We start from the raw sequence: 18863 nt of genomic DNA on the forward strand, positions 1-18863 counted from the left end.
AGAATGCTGGCTATGAAATGTATTCATTACCCTACTCATGTAACTGTAACCCCTCTGTACAATATTTTTTACAATAAAAAATTAACAATAATAAAAAATAGTGATAAACGACAAAAAAGAGTGTTATATTGTCACAATACCTGAGTAGGAGAATACCAGAATTTAATCTATTAATTAATTTATTTATTTATGCTGGGAATTAAATAAACACTATGTGCATACTAGAGAAACATTCTTGAGTTATACCCCTAGTCCTTTTTCTTTTATTCTGACCCAGCATCTATTTGCTACCATTTATCCAGGCTAGTCCAACTCAATATCCTTCTGCCTCTGCCTTTGGAACTACTAGGACTACAGGTGTGCAACATCAAGCCCCAGCAGATTTTGAATTTGATTATCATTATTAATAGAATAAGCCATAGCTCCCAATATATTCGATTTTTATGCCGCCCAAGGTAAAACAATTCTGAAACATACAGAGGTTAAGGAGTCAATGCAAAAGAATTCCCAATAGCAAACCAGAACAACTTGAAGACCAAAATAAAATAGTGTAGTATTGGGTTACAACTCAATATGTTTAATAATAATGGTGGTTAAATAAATGACTAAATTATAAAGCTGGTGACTGTGGCTCATTTCTGTAATTGTAGACTATGTAGAGGCTGAGAGTGGAGGATTGATGTTGGTGGTCAGTCTAAATAGAAAAGTTTCCAAGACTCTCTCCCTTCTAAAACCATATGTGGACACAGTGGTACACATCTATCATATCAAGTCATCTGAGATGGTGGGATTCGTAGGATTGTAGATCCAGGCAAGCCCAGTCAAAAGTCTATGAGACTCTCCAAAGATGGAAATTGCTTGTAGTGGTATGTATCTGTAATCCCAACAAGAATGGGAAGGGTAAGTAGATTGATGGTGGCTCAGGTACACCTTCACATAAAGTGAAACCTATCTCAAAAATAGCAAGCAAAATACAGAGTTAATGGTAAAAAAAAAAAAAAAAAAAAAAAAACAGGATTAGTGGTAAAATGCCATCCCAGCATGGGCAAGGCCCTGACTTCAAACCTGAGTACTGCCGATAAGTAAGTTAATAAATTTAATAAATAACTGAACAAAATAAATGAGTGGAGATGGAAGACAGATATATTAAAGATGTTTCCAAATAATTTTATAGACACTCTCTACCAAAGAAAATGGTGCTTAACTCTCTTCTCTCACCCTGCTGCCCAGATTAAGTGTCATCATCCTACTCAAAGATTAGATTATGGAGAAGTAGGGTATGAGCTACATTGTAATAGATAGACCTTACAAATACTGTCTCAGCCAGATGGTGAGGTTTTGAAAGGATTACTTATCAACCATATTGATAATATGCATCCTGATTAGGTATGAGAAGAGTGTTAAATTACCTCTGTGGCCTTCCATCCTTAAATCCCTACCCTGGATCTAGCCATGTGAAAACACGAGACAAATCAAGGAATAGTCCACAAAATATAGGACCAAGCTTTCCAAATGAGACTGGTGTCCTCATAAGAAGAGGAATCTGGTGTCAGAGACACCAGTGATACATACTCACAGAGGAAAGACCACATATATGTACAATGAGAGGATGTCCACTTTCAAGACAAGGAGAGAGGCCTCAGGAGAAACTAAATCAGCCAGCACATAGTGTCTAGATTTTGAGCCATCAGAACAGCAAAAAGGAAAAGCAAAGATTCTTATTTTTTCAAGCCACAGAATTTGTGATCTTTCTCAATGGCAACCTTAGAAAATTAATAACATAAGATAGTGACATAAAATAAAGCTAGATATGTTTGCATTTATTGTGGTACTCAATTACTCTCATGTGTGGTATCTCCTTGGGAGCTGTTTCAGAGCATTATTTAGGGAGACAAGAATGAATATTCTTTCATGATCATTCTAAAGGCAAATATTAAGTACTACAGGACAGCATTCTTAGGAAATGACGCCTTATTGATAGGATATAAGTGTCCCCTATGTGACTTCTTCTTTGTAACTGGTTGACAGATGATGCTGGGAGAATCCTCCAAACTTTGAAACAAGTGTGCTGAGTTCTTGGCTCTGAGGTTAGACTTCATTGCATCAAATCCAGGTTCCCTATGTACTAGCTGTATTAGTAGCAGTAGCAACAGTAGCAGTAGCAGTAGTAGTAGTAGCAGCAGCAGCAGCAGTTTATCTAAATTCCCAGTATTGCCATCTGCAAAACAACAGAACTCAGCTGGCAGAGTAGATGTAAACCTTAAGACAAAGAGCATTATCACCAAAAGGAAAACAGATTCTTGTTAATCACACATTAAATCAACTACCTATAAAACCTATTCATCAATCCAGGAAGAAAGAAGTGGTAATTATCTTATTTTTGTTAACTGCTATATCTCCATGAAACAGTGAATAATAAAGATATAGTTGCTGTTGAATACATACTATCTAAACCTTTTCGAATATACAACCAGAAAACCCAATTTTAATAATAAAAGTTATGTCATGAACTCCAAGAAATGGAAACAAGAGTTTTTTTATTGTATTCTTTGTGTTTTTAATTATTTTATTATTTTTTCACTCTTTTACTTTTGTATCTTTTATTTATATTTATTTTTTGGTCTATTCCCATTTATGACTGTTTTTGATTTCTGTACTCTGTCTTGTATATAAATTTATCTGATTTGGAGAGGGCAATGGGAAGCACACAAACAGTGGGACAAAGGGTGAACCTATCAGCAGTGATACTAGACAGTATATCGGAAATGAACTTTACAATTTGGGAGTAGGAATGTGGGAAGGAAAAAACTGGGAAGAAATGAGGGAGGGAGTGACACTGTTCAAAAAGAAATGTACTCATTACCTGACATGTAACTGCAACTCCTCTGTACTTCATATTTGCAATACGTATTTAAGTTAAATGTCTGCCAGGCATTCCTGGCTCAAGACTATAATTCTAGCTGAGATCTGAGGATCTTGGTTAAAAGTCAGCACAGATGGGAAAGTTCAAGAGACTGGTATTTCAAAGTAACAACCAAAAAACTGGAAGTGGAACTATATAGCTTAACTGGTCGGGTGTTAACCTTGAGCAAAAGAGCTCAGGACAGTGCTTGGGCCCTGAATTTAAGCCCCAGGATTGGAACAAACAATCAAACAAAAGTCATAAGAAACTAAGATAGACCAGAACTATTACTGGACCTGATTTTAGTATGTCATCATTTTTTTTTCCTCCTGGAATGTTACCTGGAGTTACCCAAATGGAAAAGCCCTACTGGTAATAGCTCTGGGTAAAATGGACAAGGCTATTTCACAGTTCTGAAAAGTCACCCTCCATATTTTTCACAAACCCTTTTATTGTAGTCTTTCTAAAGAAAGAGAGCAAACAGGGAAAACCATAAATCCAAGAGGAAAGTAACTTTTCTATATACAATAAGTTCAAGGAAAGAATACTTTTCTTTTTGGCAATGACAGCCTCTGTGATTTAATAAATTTGTTAGGAAAGACTTGGAAAAAATTATATTAAGTGAAGTAAGCCAGGCCCAAAGAAACATAGGTCCCATGCAATATGTAGTATATGTCTGAGACAAGCAGAAAAGCTCAGATAAGTTGATGTTAGGGAAATGAACCCTAAGATATGTATTCAAATGTTGTTTTTCTTTCATGAGATTGTTTCTAACACATGTATAAGATTATTTCTTTGTATAAGATTATTTCTTTGTCCCTCCCCCACAATAACCCCTACTTTCACTGTATTTGATGTTGGTATAATTTGGGGAGGGGAAGGGAAAAAACAAATTGTTTATATAAGGATACAGTTTGACCCATTGCAACAATGAGATGTACAAGATGTTATGTCGAAAAACGAACTTTACAACTTTGGCGTGGTTGGGGGGGATGGCAGGGATAGTAAGGGGTAACAAAGGAGGAGGCAACAATGCTTGATAAGAAATGTACTCATTACCTCGCTCATGTAAATGTAACCCTTCTGTACGGTATTTTCACAATAAAAAAAAACTTATTAATAAAAAACATTAAGACCCCAGACTGAGCACCCCATAGGGTAGATGTAATTCCATCTCTTATGTCACATAACTATCTAAAAAGACAAAACAAAATTCTTGAGACCAAAGAGACATGGTATGTAATTGCTGGAAACCTGGAAGATAGCAGGTGAGCAGATGCACTGTTTGAGGTCTGACAAGTGTTTTATAAGGTCAGTTAGCTCCATGTATGAAGAAATCAAAATCACCTTGAGAAATTCTTTCTATTCTCTAATGATTAACAATAGGTTTATTATTTATTCCTTTTGTGATTACCCTTGAGTATGTGATACAGATCCTTTGTCATCAAAAGAAACAGTTTTTATATTCCAGTGAGAGCAGAAGAAAGGTTTAATTACTCTCTATGGCATCTGCTTGAGTTGTCTTATGAATAATCAAGTAGACCAGCATATCCAGATGGTCAGGCTATCTTCTCCCTGCCTTTCTCTTTCTTTCTCACTATCAAAGGCATTTTATTTTATGTCCAGAAAAGTCACACATAGAAAGACAAATGAAGATATGGCTCTAAATGTCTATGTTAATATGGAAAAAGAAAGCCTAATAGTGTGAGAACACATAATGCCCAAACAAATCAGTTGGTATATTTACCTCCTTCTAGTAGGTGTGCAAGAACAGTTAGTTGGGTGTTTGTTTTTAATTTTGTATGCATGTGTGTGTGTGTGTGTGTGTGTGTGTGTGTGCATGTGTGTGTGTATGAGAGAGAGAGAGAGAGAGAGAGAGAGAGAGAGGAGGGGGAAGAGAAAGAGAGAGAAAGAGAGAGAGAGAGAGAGAGAGAGAAAGGGAAGACAATCCTGGGGCTTGAATTCAAGTCCTGTGTGCTGTTCCTGAACTTTTTTATTTTCAAGGCTAGAGCTCTATCACTTGAACTATAACTCGCCTTCGAACTTTTTGGTGGTTAATTGGCCATGAGTCTCACAGACTTTCCTGCCTCGGCTGGCTTTAAATTGCAATCATCAGATCTCAGCCTCCTGAGAAGCTAGGATTTCAAGTATGAGTCACGGGCACAAGGCCTGCTAATTGTTTTTATCCTAAAGTTATCCCTCTCCTACAACCCAGAAAACTCATGCACCAAAGCAAGAGGAATCTTCTCTAGATCTGAAATTATACCAGTTGCAAGCAACTAGTATATAGCTTCTGAGTTGGGACTGAAATACACATAATAATTGCAAAATTACCAATGTATTCTATTGAAACTTAAGAGTTTTCTAAATAACATGTAGTCAAGGACCTTCTATTTGGGTAAACTTCTCAAAAAGGAGGAGAGACTGTTCTTCACTAAAATTAGATCTTAAATATTTAGGTCACATATATTTTCTACCATATATTATACAGAAAATTGTGTGTGCTTCTGTGTGTGTGTGTGTGTGTGTGTGTGTGTGTGTGTGTGTGTGTGATCTGTCTGTCTGTTGGTACCAAGGCCAGAGTTCAAGGATTAAAATACTTTCTTGGCTTTTTCATTCATGTGTGACATCCTATCAGTTGAGCCAGGCCTCAAATCCAGGATTTTGGCTGATTAATTGGAATCAGAGTGGCTCAGTTTCTTCTTCCTGAGCTAACTTTGAACTATAATCCTCAGATCTCACACTGCTGAGTAGCTAGGATAATTGGCATAAACCACAGGCACTTGTCTTCAATTCTTTCATCTTGAAATTATTTTTTAATGTTATTCTTTTGACAGAATTTCTACCAAATGGAAGCTTTCTGGGTTTTGTTTGGGAAAGATCACCCTTTACATACATATTTCCAGAGACCCTAAATTGTGCCTGTCTTTATCCTGGGACATTTTAAATCCAGTCTTTTAGAGCTGTGTTTGCATCATTTGGTTGAGCAATTTGCTTCCCAAAGGAATCAAGGCATGTGGAGAATTAGCCTGGCTTTTAAGTAGAATGGTGTTTTATGACTTCAAGAGTAATAAAGTGGACTATTTTTGGTGCAGCACCAATAGCAGCATTTGCTTTTCTTGTGGGGGTAAAGATTAACAATGGAACTTGGTGAATTTATAGAGCAGGTTATTTCACCCTGAAAATAAGAGCCTTCCTAATTCTCTCTCTCTCTTGCTTCAATATACTGACAGCTTTTAAGCTCCAAGGAGCTTCAGAAGACAAATAACTCTCCAAAGGATCTATCCACCAATGAGATCTTAGAGGCCACTCTGCTCTCTGAGTGACCTCCCAGGGCTCACTGTGGCAAAGTGACAGCAGCAAAAACACCAGCAATCACATAGCTCTTCTAAGTGTGCACAATAAATATCAAGTGTAAATCCCAGAGAAGTTCATGCTTGGAGTGGGAATCTTGACTATTCACCTCTAACCCCTCCTTCAAATTTATTCCATTCCTCTTAGACATTTTATAGCCACTGAAAATCAATCTCCATCTCAAGACCAGTCTATAATGTCAAAATACACCTGAAGTCCTCAAACTTATATTTTTTTTTTTACTTTTAAGTAAGACTACCGATGATGCAAATCTCCATTGACACAAGTTAATTGTCCTGAATTGTTCATTCAGGAGCCAAAGCCAGGCTACACTATCTTTCCCTACAATGTTTGAGCTTCTGTAGTCCCCAGTTTAGAGTTTAGGGTTTCAGATTGCAGGAGATACCTCCTCTAGTAGCACATATTTGGGACTTCATTTCAAATAAAATCTCAGAATAACCAGTGGCAATCTAATAATTACTGTACCCTTTGTTATGATGTAATATTTGGCATTTGGAGTTATAGAATATATCTGTCCTTATGTTGATGTAGCTCAATTTTCAAACATTCTCAGGGAAAAATTTATAGTGTACTATTAAAACTAGCTCTCCTCTGAAGGCAGCTGTTGTGTCCTCCTCATGGATTGTAGTCATGTGACAGGGTAGGAATTGAAGCATTTCATCGGGTAGGAGGTATTTGAGGGGCAGAACAATAATGTCGTGTTTTGCTTTAGTCTCCAGAAAGCCCACCTGACATTTGCAAAAACTAGAATTAGTCAGGCACTCAAACTTCCAGCATCACAGTGTCCTCATCTGTTTAATGTTAAAAATAATTTTAAAATTACTGCTAAAAAATAATTTTGTGTTCTCTACCTACAGTTAGTAAGTTAATACAAGGAGTACAGAATGAACTAATAAAAACTAAACTGTCAGCCAGGTACTAGTGGCTTATTCACATAATCTGAGATATACAAGAGGCAGAGATCTGATGATCACATTTGAAGCCAGTTTGAGCAGGAAAGTCAATGAGATTCTTATCTCCAATTAAACACCAAAAAGGCTGCAAGTAAAACTATGGCTGAAACTGGTAGAGCATTAGCCTTGAGCATAAAAGCTCTTGGACACCCCAAGGCCTTCAGTTCAAACCCCAGGACTGGCACAAAACAAACAAAAAATTTTGAACTGTCAATAAGTATAAACTTCATAGCATTTAATATAATTAAAGTAATTCTGCAAAAATACTGCTGAGATAGGTGTAATAATGTCTAGTATATGGAAAAATCAGAAACCCAAACAAGATCTCAGATTCCCAGGGTCATATCTGCAAATAGAACTAGCATTAATTCAATGATCTGGGTGCTCAAATCCTTGCTTTTACCTATTACACTGAATTACATCCTATACAATCTTACTCTACTTATGGACAGAGTACCTAGCATTTTAAATTATATTCCAATAATCTTAACATAAGCCATATAAATTCACGTACATCCAGAAAATAGAACCCATGCACATTGATGATTATATGCCATAGGGTGAAGGAGCTACTTGGGAGCTAAGGAAAAGCTGTGTATTGCGAAGACTCTGTCCTAACCAATGTGCATTCTGTCCTCAACTACCTATAGTCATGTAAGAACACACTACTCAGATCTCTTATAGACATATGTCAGCTTGCTTATGGTGTAGTCCACCATATCTGATGTTACCAATCCTAGGAGACATTGGACACCTTTGATTGTGGTTTTGGCCCAGGGACATCCAGTGGCCATTTTGAAATGTCATGAGAATTGCTAAGTGGTAAATAGCTTCTCCTCAAATTTTTCTTCCTCTTGAAGTTTTACTTTCCCTCCTTCCCTGCCTTCTTCCTTCCTTCTTTCCTGCTTCCTTCCTTCTTTCCTTCTCTCCATGCTTCCTTTCCTCTTTTTCTCTTTTGATCAGAGTAAGATTTGTCTCATGATTCTCCTAGTTTCTTCAGTTACCCTTTCCATTTTCTTTCATAAAGAGTGTCAGTTGCTATTTAGGTTCTTTCTCTGCCTCATTCTTCTTAGAATTCCTTGCTTATATAAATATATACATATAGATTTACATATATATACATGTAATAAACATGTAAATAAACATATGCATGACCAAATACATATATACCCATTCCACAGAGCATCTATAAAATTTAAGTACATTTTAAAAAACAATGAAATCATTCAAAATTGAAGTAAGTTCCCTAAAAGAAAGGTAAATGGAAAAGAAAACAATAAATTATTTCATGACTGTCCACTATTTTCCACTATTTATTTTGTTTTTGAGGTGTGAGACCAGGACTCAGTACCTGCAACTTTCACTCACTAGCTAGCACTCTACTACCTGTGCCACCCCTCCAACCCTTAGGATAGTGTTTTGGTACCTTGTTACTTCATTGTCAAAGGAAGGTTACAATTTAAATTTACATGTGAAGTTCAAAAAGTTTAAGGATGACAAAGATGGAGAAATTCACATTTCCATCCTGTTTTTATTTTAGATTGTACTCTTCATGTACATTACAAAAAGCCCCAGAACTGTAGTATTCTCTACTGAATTTCAGAGAAATATTCTTGATATATATACAAATGTAATTATTTGAATGTGTGTGCACATGCACACACACACACACACACATTGAGACATATCTATATCACACATATTGAGACATATCTACATTTGTTCTCTCTATATATATAAAAACACAAGGTTTTTAAAGGATAACTTGGATATAAGTATATGCAAATGTGTACATAGACACTGGGATAGATATAGACTGGGTACACACTTTTGTATGTACTTTTGTGGAATACATAGTTAAATTTACTTGAAACCATCATATGTAATATCCTCAGTCTTTTGTTAAAATGAAAAAAAATAAGTTCTTCAATAAAGATTTTAATGTTTGGATGGCTGAGATATCAATCAAGTCAAAACATAAAAAATACCCAGTAGGATTCTAATCTATATTGGAGCTCCATTCAATTCTGCTAGTGCCATTAAATGAGAGTGGATCAGGTGTCTGCAGCAAGCAACAGAAACCAATAGCTCACCATAGGAAATCGACATTCTCCCATTAAGTCTTGTCAGACCTATTTCTGTCTTTAATAATGCAACCAGACTTATTAACAGAAACCAGATGGGATCACTCAATAAATTTTAGAGGAGAAAACCAAAAATATATTTTCTTTCATAAATGTCCTAACTTGTGAATTTCTCTAGGCACAACTAAAACTAAATTTGAATTGGTCTGAACATGAATAGCTCCAATGTAGTAAGTGTCTATAATATTTCTGAAATAGTACTAAGTGCTTTGCAAGCTATTGTTATTTCTTTTTATCACAGTATCACATTGCTGAGTGGTTTATCTTCGGTCTGTCCTTTATTAGAGCCATGTAGAACACAGAAACTTGTATTTGAAGCCTTTACTTCTCTTTTTTATTTCATCTAAGTTGCCCTTGTTCTTTACCATCAATGGCTACACACACACACATACACATACACACACACACAATACCCATGCATGCAAATAGTCCCAAGTTTATGCATGTTTTAGGCATACATGAATGTCCTACTCTCATACTTTCCTATGAATGAAGATCTAAACCTACTGGACTGCATCTCTGCTACAAAGCAACATACATAATAGTGGTAATAGCAAGAGACTAATGGGACTGTTTTGGTTGGGGCCTATTGCCTGAGAGAGTAACTGCCAGGCTGTGCCTGAGTGACTCGCTAGCTGAATGATTCCCCCTCTACTAGCCTGTGAGAAAATCTACGCAATTCATTTCTTCCACTACATATCACCAATTTGTGTGCAATCAAGATTTTGGGCCTCAGATTAAAACAACATTTACATCTAGGCAAGATACTTTGGTGATAGCACCAATGCGAAATTATTTTCCACTCAATCATGAACATGAATCATGAGAGGTAAGCAATTCGATGACTAAAAGGAGTGTGACTTTTACCTAAAACAAACAAACAAAAAAAAAAAAAACCAGAGGTACAGTTAGCATTGTGTGCACAAGGGTGTCACACACCAATCTGGGGTCTTTCCAGAAAGGTTTAAGATAGGAAGAAGAGGGGCAAAATGATTGAATGCTTTCTATTTAGCCAGTCATTGAATGCCTAATTTGATTAAACGTGTGTGTGCATGTGTGAGCATGTGCATGTGCATGTATGTGTGTGCACACATGTGAGCGCAAGGACTGGAGCTTGGAGCTGGGGCCTTGCACGCTCACTTGACTGTTTTTCAATCAAAGCTAACACCCTACCATTTGAGCCACAGTGTTTTTTGTTTTATGTTTTTTTTTTTCTGGTTAACAAAATAAGCCTCACAGAATTTTCTTCCTGAGACGGTTTCAAATTGCTATCCTTAGATCATAGCCTCCTGAGACGATAAGATTACAGGTGTGAGCCACTATACCAGGATAGTTTTACTAATCTTTAAAATAATTCATATATATTTTTCATTGACTCTACAACTATCTTCTTTATGTTATTCGAGGTCTGAAATTAATTCACAAATGGGTACATTTGTGAAATGAAATATATTCTGCTTCTCTCCTCTAAACTTATTAAGTAATTCTATCTACTTGGAGATACAATTAAGAAAGACATAGGCAATTTCTGTTAGGGAGCTTATATTTGGGGTGTAGAGAAAAGGGAAATAAGTAAAAATAAGCAGGATGGTTTCAAGAGCAATATATTTGACAAAAAATATACAATGCAGTCTTCTACTACTGTGGTACAAGAATAACCCCACTTTCCCCATTTTTTTCTGTTACAAGGGTTTGCCATGTATCCCAAGCTGGCCTTGAACTTGAAATCCTTTGGCCTCAATCAGGGATCAGATTGAATCCCTGGATCCCTCAAGCTGGGATTCTAGGCTTGTGCCACTGCATCTGGCTAAGATCTTGTTGCTAGGAAAGGGAATTTGAAGAGGACAATTTAGCATGTTCTCACCTCCTAAGCATATTCAATTCCTCCTGTGAGGGTCTGGAGGAAGAATGTTCAAACAAGAAGATCAGTACAGGATATGGGGAAGACCTTGAGTGTGATAACAGCCAGCTGGGGCCCTGGTAGCTCAGGAAAGTAATTCGAAGTAAATAAAAATCTAATGTAAAGGTGATAAAACTCATTGGAAGGTTTTACAATTAGAGTGCTGTGTGACCTAAGTAGATGGCTGTATTAAAAAACCACCTACCAATTATATGGGAGTGTGTTGTAACTAGCCTTACATAACCGCATCTACATTGAAGCCACAGGGCATTGCAAAATCACACACATTTTAAAACTTAGAGTCGAGATTTAAATCTACGATTGGACTCCATAAGGAAAGAAGAGAACCCCTTCTTAGGATTTTTCTAGTTCACCAGGTTCTTGTAACATTAAACTATCTACCCAACTGGATGAGCAGGTTTTTCTCCCTGTTGAAGACCTTGATGAAATTTATGACAAATTTTTTGTTATTTGTTTCTTTGGTGAAGGGTACTGGTTATTATAATGAGTATAATTAAGACCCCCACCTGACTGCAAATGTGACTTCCAATTATTATTTACCTAATAACTCCTATAAAATTCTATTGTCACCAGAATTTACATATAATTCATTTTTCTTTTTTTATCTTAACACACTCATTTGATAATTTAGAGCCAATGGTGAGATTGGCCGTGTAGACCTAATCTGGTGAAGGATCTAAAAAAAATGGATTTTGTGAGTTAATTTGAGAGGAAAGCATTTTCAAGCCTTTGAAGAGGATTTATGTTAATGTAATGTAAATTTTTAAATAAGTGGCAAACTCAACTTCTCCTTATAACAGATTAGCCCATGGCATACAGTCTACCAAGAACAAGGACAAATGCTGGAAAAAATGTAAAGCACATCTGTTTGAAAACATCACAGAGCTACTGAGACAGCTGGAACTTAAGAGACCAATATCCCAGAAGAAAAGCACAGAAATTTGATCACAACCGTCAAAGTCATTCTTCCCTCTGAGGCAGTTGAAGAAATAACATCAATTTCAAACTCACATCTCTGGAAAAGAGAAAATACTTTCCAACTCATTTTGTTAGACCCAAATAATCTTAATGTCAGGACATCATGAAGGTTATCATGAGAGGAACAAAAACTATAAACTACAATTTCATAAACATTAAGTACAAAAATGCTAAAAATACATGCTCAGTATTAAATAATAAACCACATGTAACATATCAAACATAAAACATAATAGAATTTATATAGTGAAAATTAACTAATACTGAAAAATCTATTGCAATTTCAAAGTTACATTTTTTCATTTGTTCCTAAACAAAGGAGAAACATCATATAATAACTTCAGTAAAATTCAAAAGCCATATTCTATATCATATCATTCATGAACCCAATCACAAAGAAACACAGGTCTAAATGTAAATGGCAATATAATAAAATTTAAAGAAGAGAGTAAACCATATTTTTTGATCATGAAGCAGGTACCTAGTAAGATGTAACCACAAAGAAATAATGTTATCTGGACTCTTGAGGTTCATGCCTATGATTCCAGCTTCTTAGGAGGCAAGATCTGAGGGTCACAGTTTGAAGCCAGCACAGGCAGGAAGGTCCATAGGACTCTTATGGCCACTCAACTACTGAAAAGTCAGAAGAGCTGTGACTCAAGTGGTAAAGTACCAGTTTTGAACAATGCCTAGACCCTGAGTTTAAGACCTAATATAGGCATGTGTGAGCATGAATGCACATGCAAGCACACACACACACACACACACACAATAGGAGCACAGTGACCACAAGTAATGTAGGGAGAAAGTCTCACCCAGAGGACAAGTTACAGAGAGAGAGGGTGGCCATGGGAAAGCTTGGCATGCTATTTTCTGCTTCTCATTTTTTCTGCTTTTGAACTGGTATATACTGTGTTAATTTTCACTAGTCTAAAATTAAGGTGAAGTACACATTTTCATATACTATTTTAGTATTTTTGGAGTGTTCTAAATCTATGAATTATAGGAACTATTTTAAAAAGAAAAAACCTATTTAAAAAATTCAAGTAAACTAGAATAGATACTTCACAGAAGAGGATATTAGACACTTGGTAAATGTATTAAAATGCATTCATCCTCATTAGTCATTAGCACATACAAGTAACAGACACTAGATAATCAATCCAAAGATAAAGTAGCAAAAGATGCATTAGTATTATTGAAAATTTAAAGTGACCGAATCTGGTTGAAATACACATTAGTCTAGTCACTTTGGAAACTTGGTAGTATCTATTAAAAACAGAGCATACCCATGATAATGACAATTTGCCTTGTGATGGTTAAAATGTGTTTGGGACTTCAACTAATTATCACTATTCCATGGTACTGTGAAATATGTGAAATGTATATAATCACCTAACCTCAAAAATAAAACAAAACCATAATAAAAAAACAGAGCATAATATAACATCTGACTTTGTATTTCCATTCCTAAGGTTGTACCCAGGAGAAATGTGCACATATGTCTACTAAAGGATATGTTCAAGGATGCTCACAGTAACACTGCCTTATTAGCCTCAAGCTCCCAACAATTGTCATCTGAACTAGAACAGACTGTATAAAAATGGTGCTATATTCATACACTAATGAATTCCATAGCAATGACCATAAATGGCTAGATACAACCATATGCATAAATATCAGCAATATTGTAGTGAATGAAGGGAGTTGCATTCTAAATATACACAGAGCAAAACTTAGTAGGAAATAGACATCATAAAATCATTTGTCTTTGGAGAAATGTAGTGACCAGAAGGTACTAAGAAATAGGTTATAGGATGTTGGAAATGTTCTCTTCCCTTTTGTTTTGGATCATTACAGGTGTGTGCTCTTTGAAAAACTCCCATCAACCTGTTTGCTAATGTTTAGTGTGTGCATTGCATGTCTGAAATGTCTTGGCTACAACTGGCATTGTTATTCTCATCCTGTAGTGGAGAGAAAAAAATAGAGCCAGATGCAACTACCTAAATCATCTCCATAGTGCTATTCAGCTGAAAGAAGAACAAGCCATGTATACCTGTACCACGACCAGAACAGCCCCATAACCAAGCCTGATTGTCAGTGGGATTGGGGTGCCATCAGTCCCTTGACAGAGATTGAACTGAAAGGGAGAAATTATTATGAACAAACTCTACAATTTTTCTTCCATAATTCTCTTTTAGCAGAATATTCCACCTACTTACATAGCAAAGTGTTTCTTTCTTGATAAATTTAAGTTTCAATTGAAGCATAGTAAGAAAATGTATTTTCAAAGAATGCTCTAAAATTCCCAAAGAAATTATATGTAATTGAATCCAAGTAAAAAATAGTGGCAAGCTTTCTCACTGTAATTTTTCTTCTAAAAGTTTCTACAAGCTTTAAAGATGTGTAAACAAGTAGTGCCTTTCATCCACTTACAAAAGCTGCACTATTAATAATGCTAAATTTCAACTTTGGTGATTTTGGAAATCTATTTATATTCTGACCATAGTGGAGTTATTTTAAAAATTATTACAGTTTGGACATTTCACCATTTGCAACATAACAAAACAAGTCTCCAGTATATATGTCATTCACATGTAAATAATTTTATCTTATTATTTTTTTTTTGCACTGGTCCATGTGCTTGAATTCTGGGCATAGACACTGTCTCTCTTTTTTTTTTCTTTTTTCTTTTCCAACAGACGACATTAACTCTTCAGCAGACCAGATCAACTTTAATGGAAAGTTAAAGAGGGACACCATAGTGACCTTAGGAGAGTCAGGCGACAAGAGGTGCAATGGGGGCACTTATGGAGGGCCATGGGTAGAGCTGGGTCACAGGTAGCTGGAGGGTTCAGAGATTTTATGTTGTCAGTTAATGTTGCTTGTCTGGTTCAGGAACCTATTGTTTTAACAAGTCTCTTGTTCCATTTGGGAGTAGCTCAATAGCTTATCACCTTGAAGTAGGGGTGGTGAGTGGGCTTTCATATTTAGATTAAGATTCTGGGCCACAGAATAGTCTGGGCCAGCAGGTCAAGCCAAGGAAACAGCATTAAGTTATGAAAACAAAGCAGATTCTTATTATTTGAGAACCTGAAGAGATATAAAATTTTGAGGGATGTCATGCTCTTTTCTGGCTACTTCCTGCTGACATAGGGGCATAAAGGGTCACTAGGTCTGGGGTCTTCAGGTTGTGGGTTTGCATTTGTCAGGGCAGTGTAAGCAAACTCTGGTTGCTTGTAGTAATAAGATGCCTGTCACTTGCTCTCAGGTGGTGTCCTGGGTGAGGTCAGCTATCTTATTAAAGAGAAATTTTTGGATGGCCAATAGACATATAAAGAAATGCTCAACCTCTCTAGCCATAAAAGAAATGCAAATCAAAAAACCATTGAGATTCCACCTCACCCCAGTGAGAATGGCTATAATCAAGAACTCTAATAACAACAGATGCTAGAGGGGATGTGGCCAAAAGGGAACACTACTGCACATTGTTAGTGGGAGTGTAAACTTGTTCAACTACTTTGGAAAGTAGTATGGAGGTTCCTCAAAAAACTCCACATAGAGCTCTCCTATGACCCAGCAATCCCTCTTTGGGGCATTTACCCAAATAATCACAAACAAGATCATACTAAAGCTACCAGCATGATTACGTTTATTGCAGCATTATTTACCATAGCTAAAATATGGAACCAACCCAGATGCCCATCAGTAGATGAATGAATCAAGAAAATGTGGTAATATATATAGCACATATATACAATGTAATTCTATGCCTCTATTAGAAAGAATGACATTGCCCCTTTGGTAGGTAATGGATAGACTTGGAAAAAATTAAATTAAGTGAAGTAAGCCAGGCCCAAAGGAACATGGGTCCCATGGTTCCCTTATTTGCAATAACTAGTATATGTCTGGGCCAAGGAGAATGGGTCAAAAACTATGTACATATGACCAGATAAGATGAAGTTAAGTGAAATGAACCCCAAGATAGGGGCACAAGTGTTTTTTCTTTCTTGCTATTATTTCTAACATATTTATAATGTACTATTTTATTTTTTTGTTTCTTTGTATGTTCCTCTCCCATAGTATAACCCTTGTTTTCACTGTACTTGATGCCCATGCCCTGAATCTTATATATACACATCTTTAATTTGGGGAGGGGAAGGGAAAAAACAAAATGCTTAAATAAGGATACAGGTTGACCCATTGTAAAAATGAGATGTACAAGACAATATGTTGAAAACAAACTTTACAATTTAGGTGGGAGGGGTAGTTGTGGAGGAGGTAGGGAAGGGATGGTAGGGGAAAAACAAAGGAGGAGGCAACAATGTTGGATAAGAAATGTACTCATTACCTTGCTCATGCAACTGTAACCCCTCTGTACAGTATTTTTACAATAAAAATATATTAAAATTTAAAGAGAAACTTTTGGAAAATGTTGAGAAAAGAGCATAGAAGACAAAGGAGTAAGAAGATGACTATTAAAGGTCCGAATAGAGGGGCCAGCCAGGGAGACCATTGGCGTGATTCCCATCTGTGATTGAGATGTTTCTGCAATTGAGTTAGTGTTTCTTGGACTATTTCTGATTTGTTAGCATAGAAACAGCATTCTTCCTGTAAAAAAGGCACACAACTTCCCTTGTGCAGCAGTAAGTCAATCCCACATCTATTTTGGAGGACAACTGTGGCCAGTGAGTAGCTTTGTCATTTTAAGGCTAGGGCTGATTGGGTAAGATCTGTAAAATCGTCTGTGACCTACTGGGTCAGATACTTGTAATGGACTTGAGACAATTTGATACCAGTGACTCTGAGGACTGCACTTGACGTGGCTAATAGATCCACAATGAGAGGGATGGCAATAATGGGTGAGCACAGAATGTCTAATGTAAGGTCGGCTCCTGGAAGGCAAGCAGACTCCACCCTCCTTGCAGCAAAGTCTCCACCCAGTACCTGGGTTATGTAGGCAACTGGCACACCTGGAAGAGGTCACATCTGCGTCCACTGAAGTCACATCTGGATTAGATGTGGCCACACCTTTCCCTGCCCCTACTCTAGATAATGCCTAGCCCAGGACCAGATGCTCTCCTTCCCAGGTCTTTCCCAGCCTTGTGGAGTGCTAATATGGTGTCAGCCAGAACAATGAATAAACCTACACCTTACCTGAATACCACGTGTATGGTATGGTTCTTATTCAGCAATCTCTCTTTAAAAACCTAACATCTAGGAGGCCTCCAGATGAGTGGAGCTTCTTCCCCAGGAAAGATTGTGAGGTCAGGTAAAAGGCTAACAAGGTGGCAGGACCAGTTGATAGAAATGACACAGAAGAACACACCCTGGTCACATGCCAGAAAAACTCCATTTGGAATATAAACCTGGTTTTGGCCCATTACAGGAAAAGAGGAATTTCCATATAACTAGACTAGGGGCAGGAAGGGAGTGTCTAGGTTAGACACACTAGGGGAGATCATGGTGGACTGGTTAAGAATAATACCCAGCTATTTATGGGATCAGGCTTTGTACAAATGCAGCAGTCAGAAGCTAAGGCTGGATTGGAGTGGTTAAGAGCCCAGTGGGAGACCTTAATCATTTCCTGTTAATGTACTGTAGAGGTCTGGTACCTGTGGATAGGAGACCCAGAAAGTTGCCAAGGGAATCTATCCTAACTCCAAGACTCTATAAACAGAAATAGCTGGTAACAGAAAGCAAGAATGTAAATTACTGTCCAGTTAGGAGGTAGGTATAGGCATTAGCTAGGCATTCTTATGAACTATCTTCTTTTTACCTCCTTGCTTTAGTTACTTTTGAAGGGACAAGCACAAGTGACATCATTCAGGATCTAACACCATCCCCTCTTATCAGAACAGTTCTTCACACTACCTCTGAGTGGGCCTTTGTTGCCAGGATAAGGTATATCCCAGGTTGGTCTTGTAGGTTTCTTCTCCTTGCTGGGATAATGTCTCAGCTCGCATTTTTGTTTGCTGCTGGGAAAAGGTGTCCCAGTTGGCCAAATCCTAGGTTGGAAGTCGGTGATTGACAGGTAGGGTGAGAATCTTTGCCAATAGACCCTTTAAACAACAAGGAGATTATTAAAATATTTTTTAAGCAGGGCTTACCTTGAACTTATTAAGAGTCAAAGTTAAATTTGACAAATACTTGTAAGAGTCATGTGTCTCCATATCTTGTAGTTAATTTCGATTAGCATCATTTTACAAAGTAATATGTACATAATTATTGATGTACTTGTGATCTTCTGCTAGAAGTGTCCTAGACATACACTAGTTATTATAAATGAGAGAAACCATGTGGCCTGTTTCTTTGGTTTTTGCTTACTTCACTTAATATATGTTTTTAGTGAGCTGTATGCAGTTATTTCTTTTATCTTTCATTTATTTCCTTTGGTTTACCCCCTGTTGTGACATTTTTTAAATTTTTGTACCCTTTGTCTTATATATGTTTATCTGATCTAGGGATAGGAAGGGGAATCACAGAAATGGTGAGACAAAGGACAAAGGGTGAACTAATGCAACAGTGATGCTCATCAGACACTATGTTGAAAAAACTTTACAACTTGTGGGGAAGTGGAGTCAGGAGGA

Source organism: Dipodomys ordii, unplaced genomic scaffold (genome assembly GCF_000151885.1).
Source record: "Dipodomys ordii isolate 6190 unplaced genomic scaffold, Dord_2.0 Scaffold52, whole genome shotgun sequence".
In the NCBI taxonomy this organism is placed as follows: Eukaryota; Metazoa; Chordata; class Mammalia; order Rodentia; family Heteromyidae; genus Dipodomys; species Dipodomys ordii.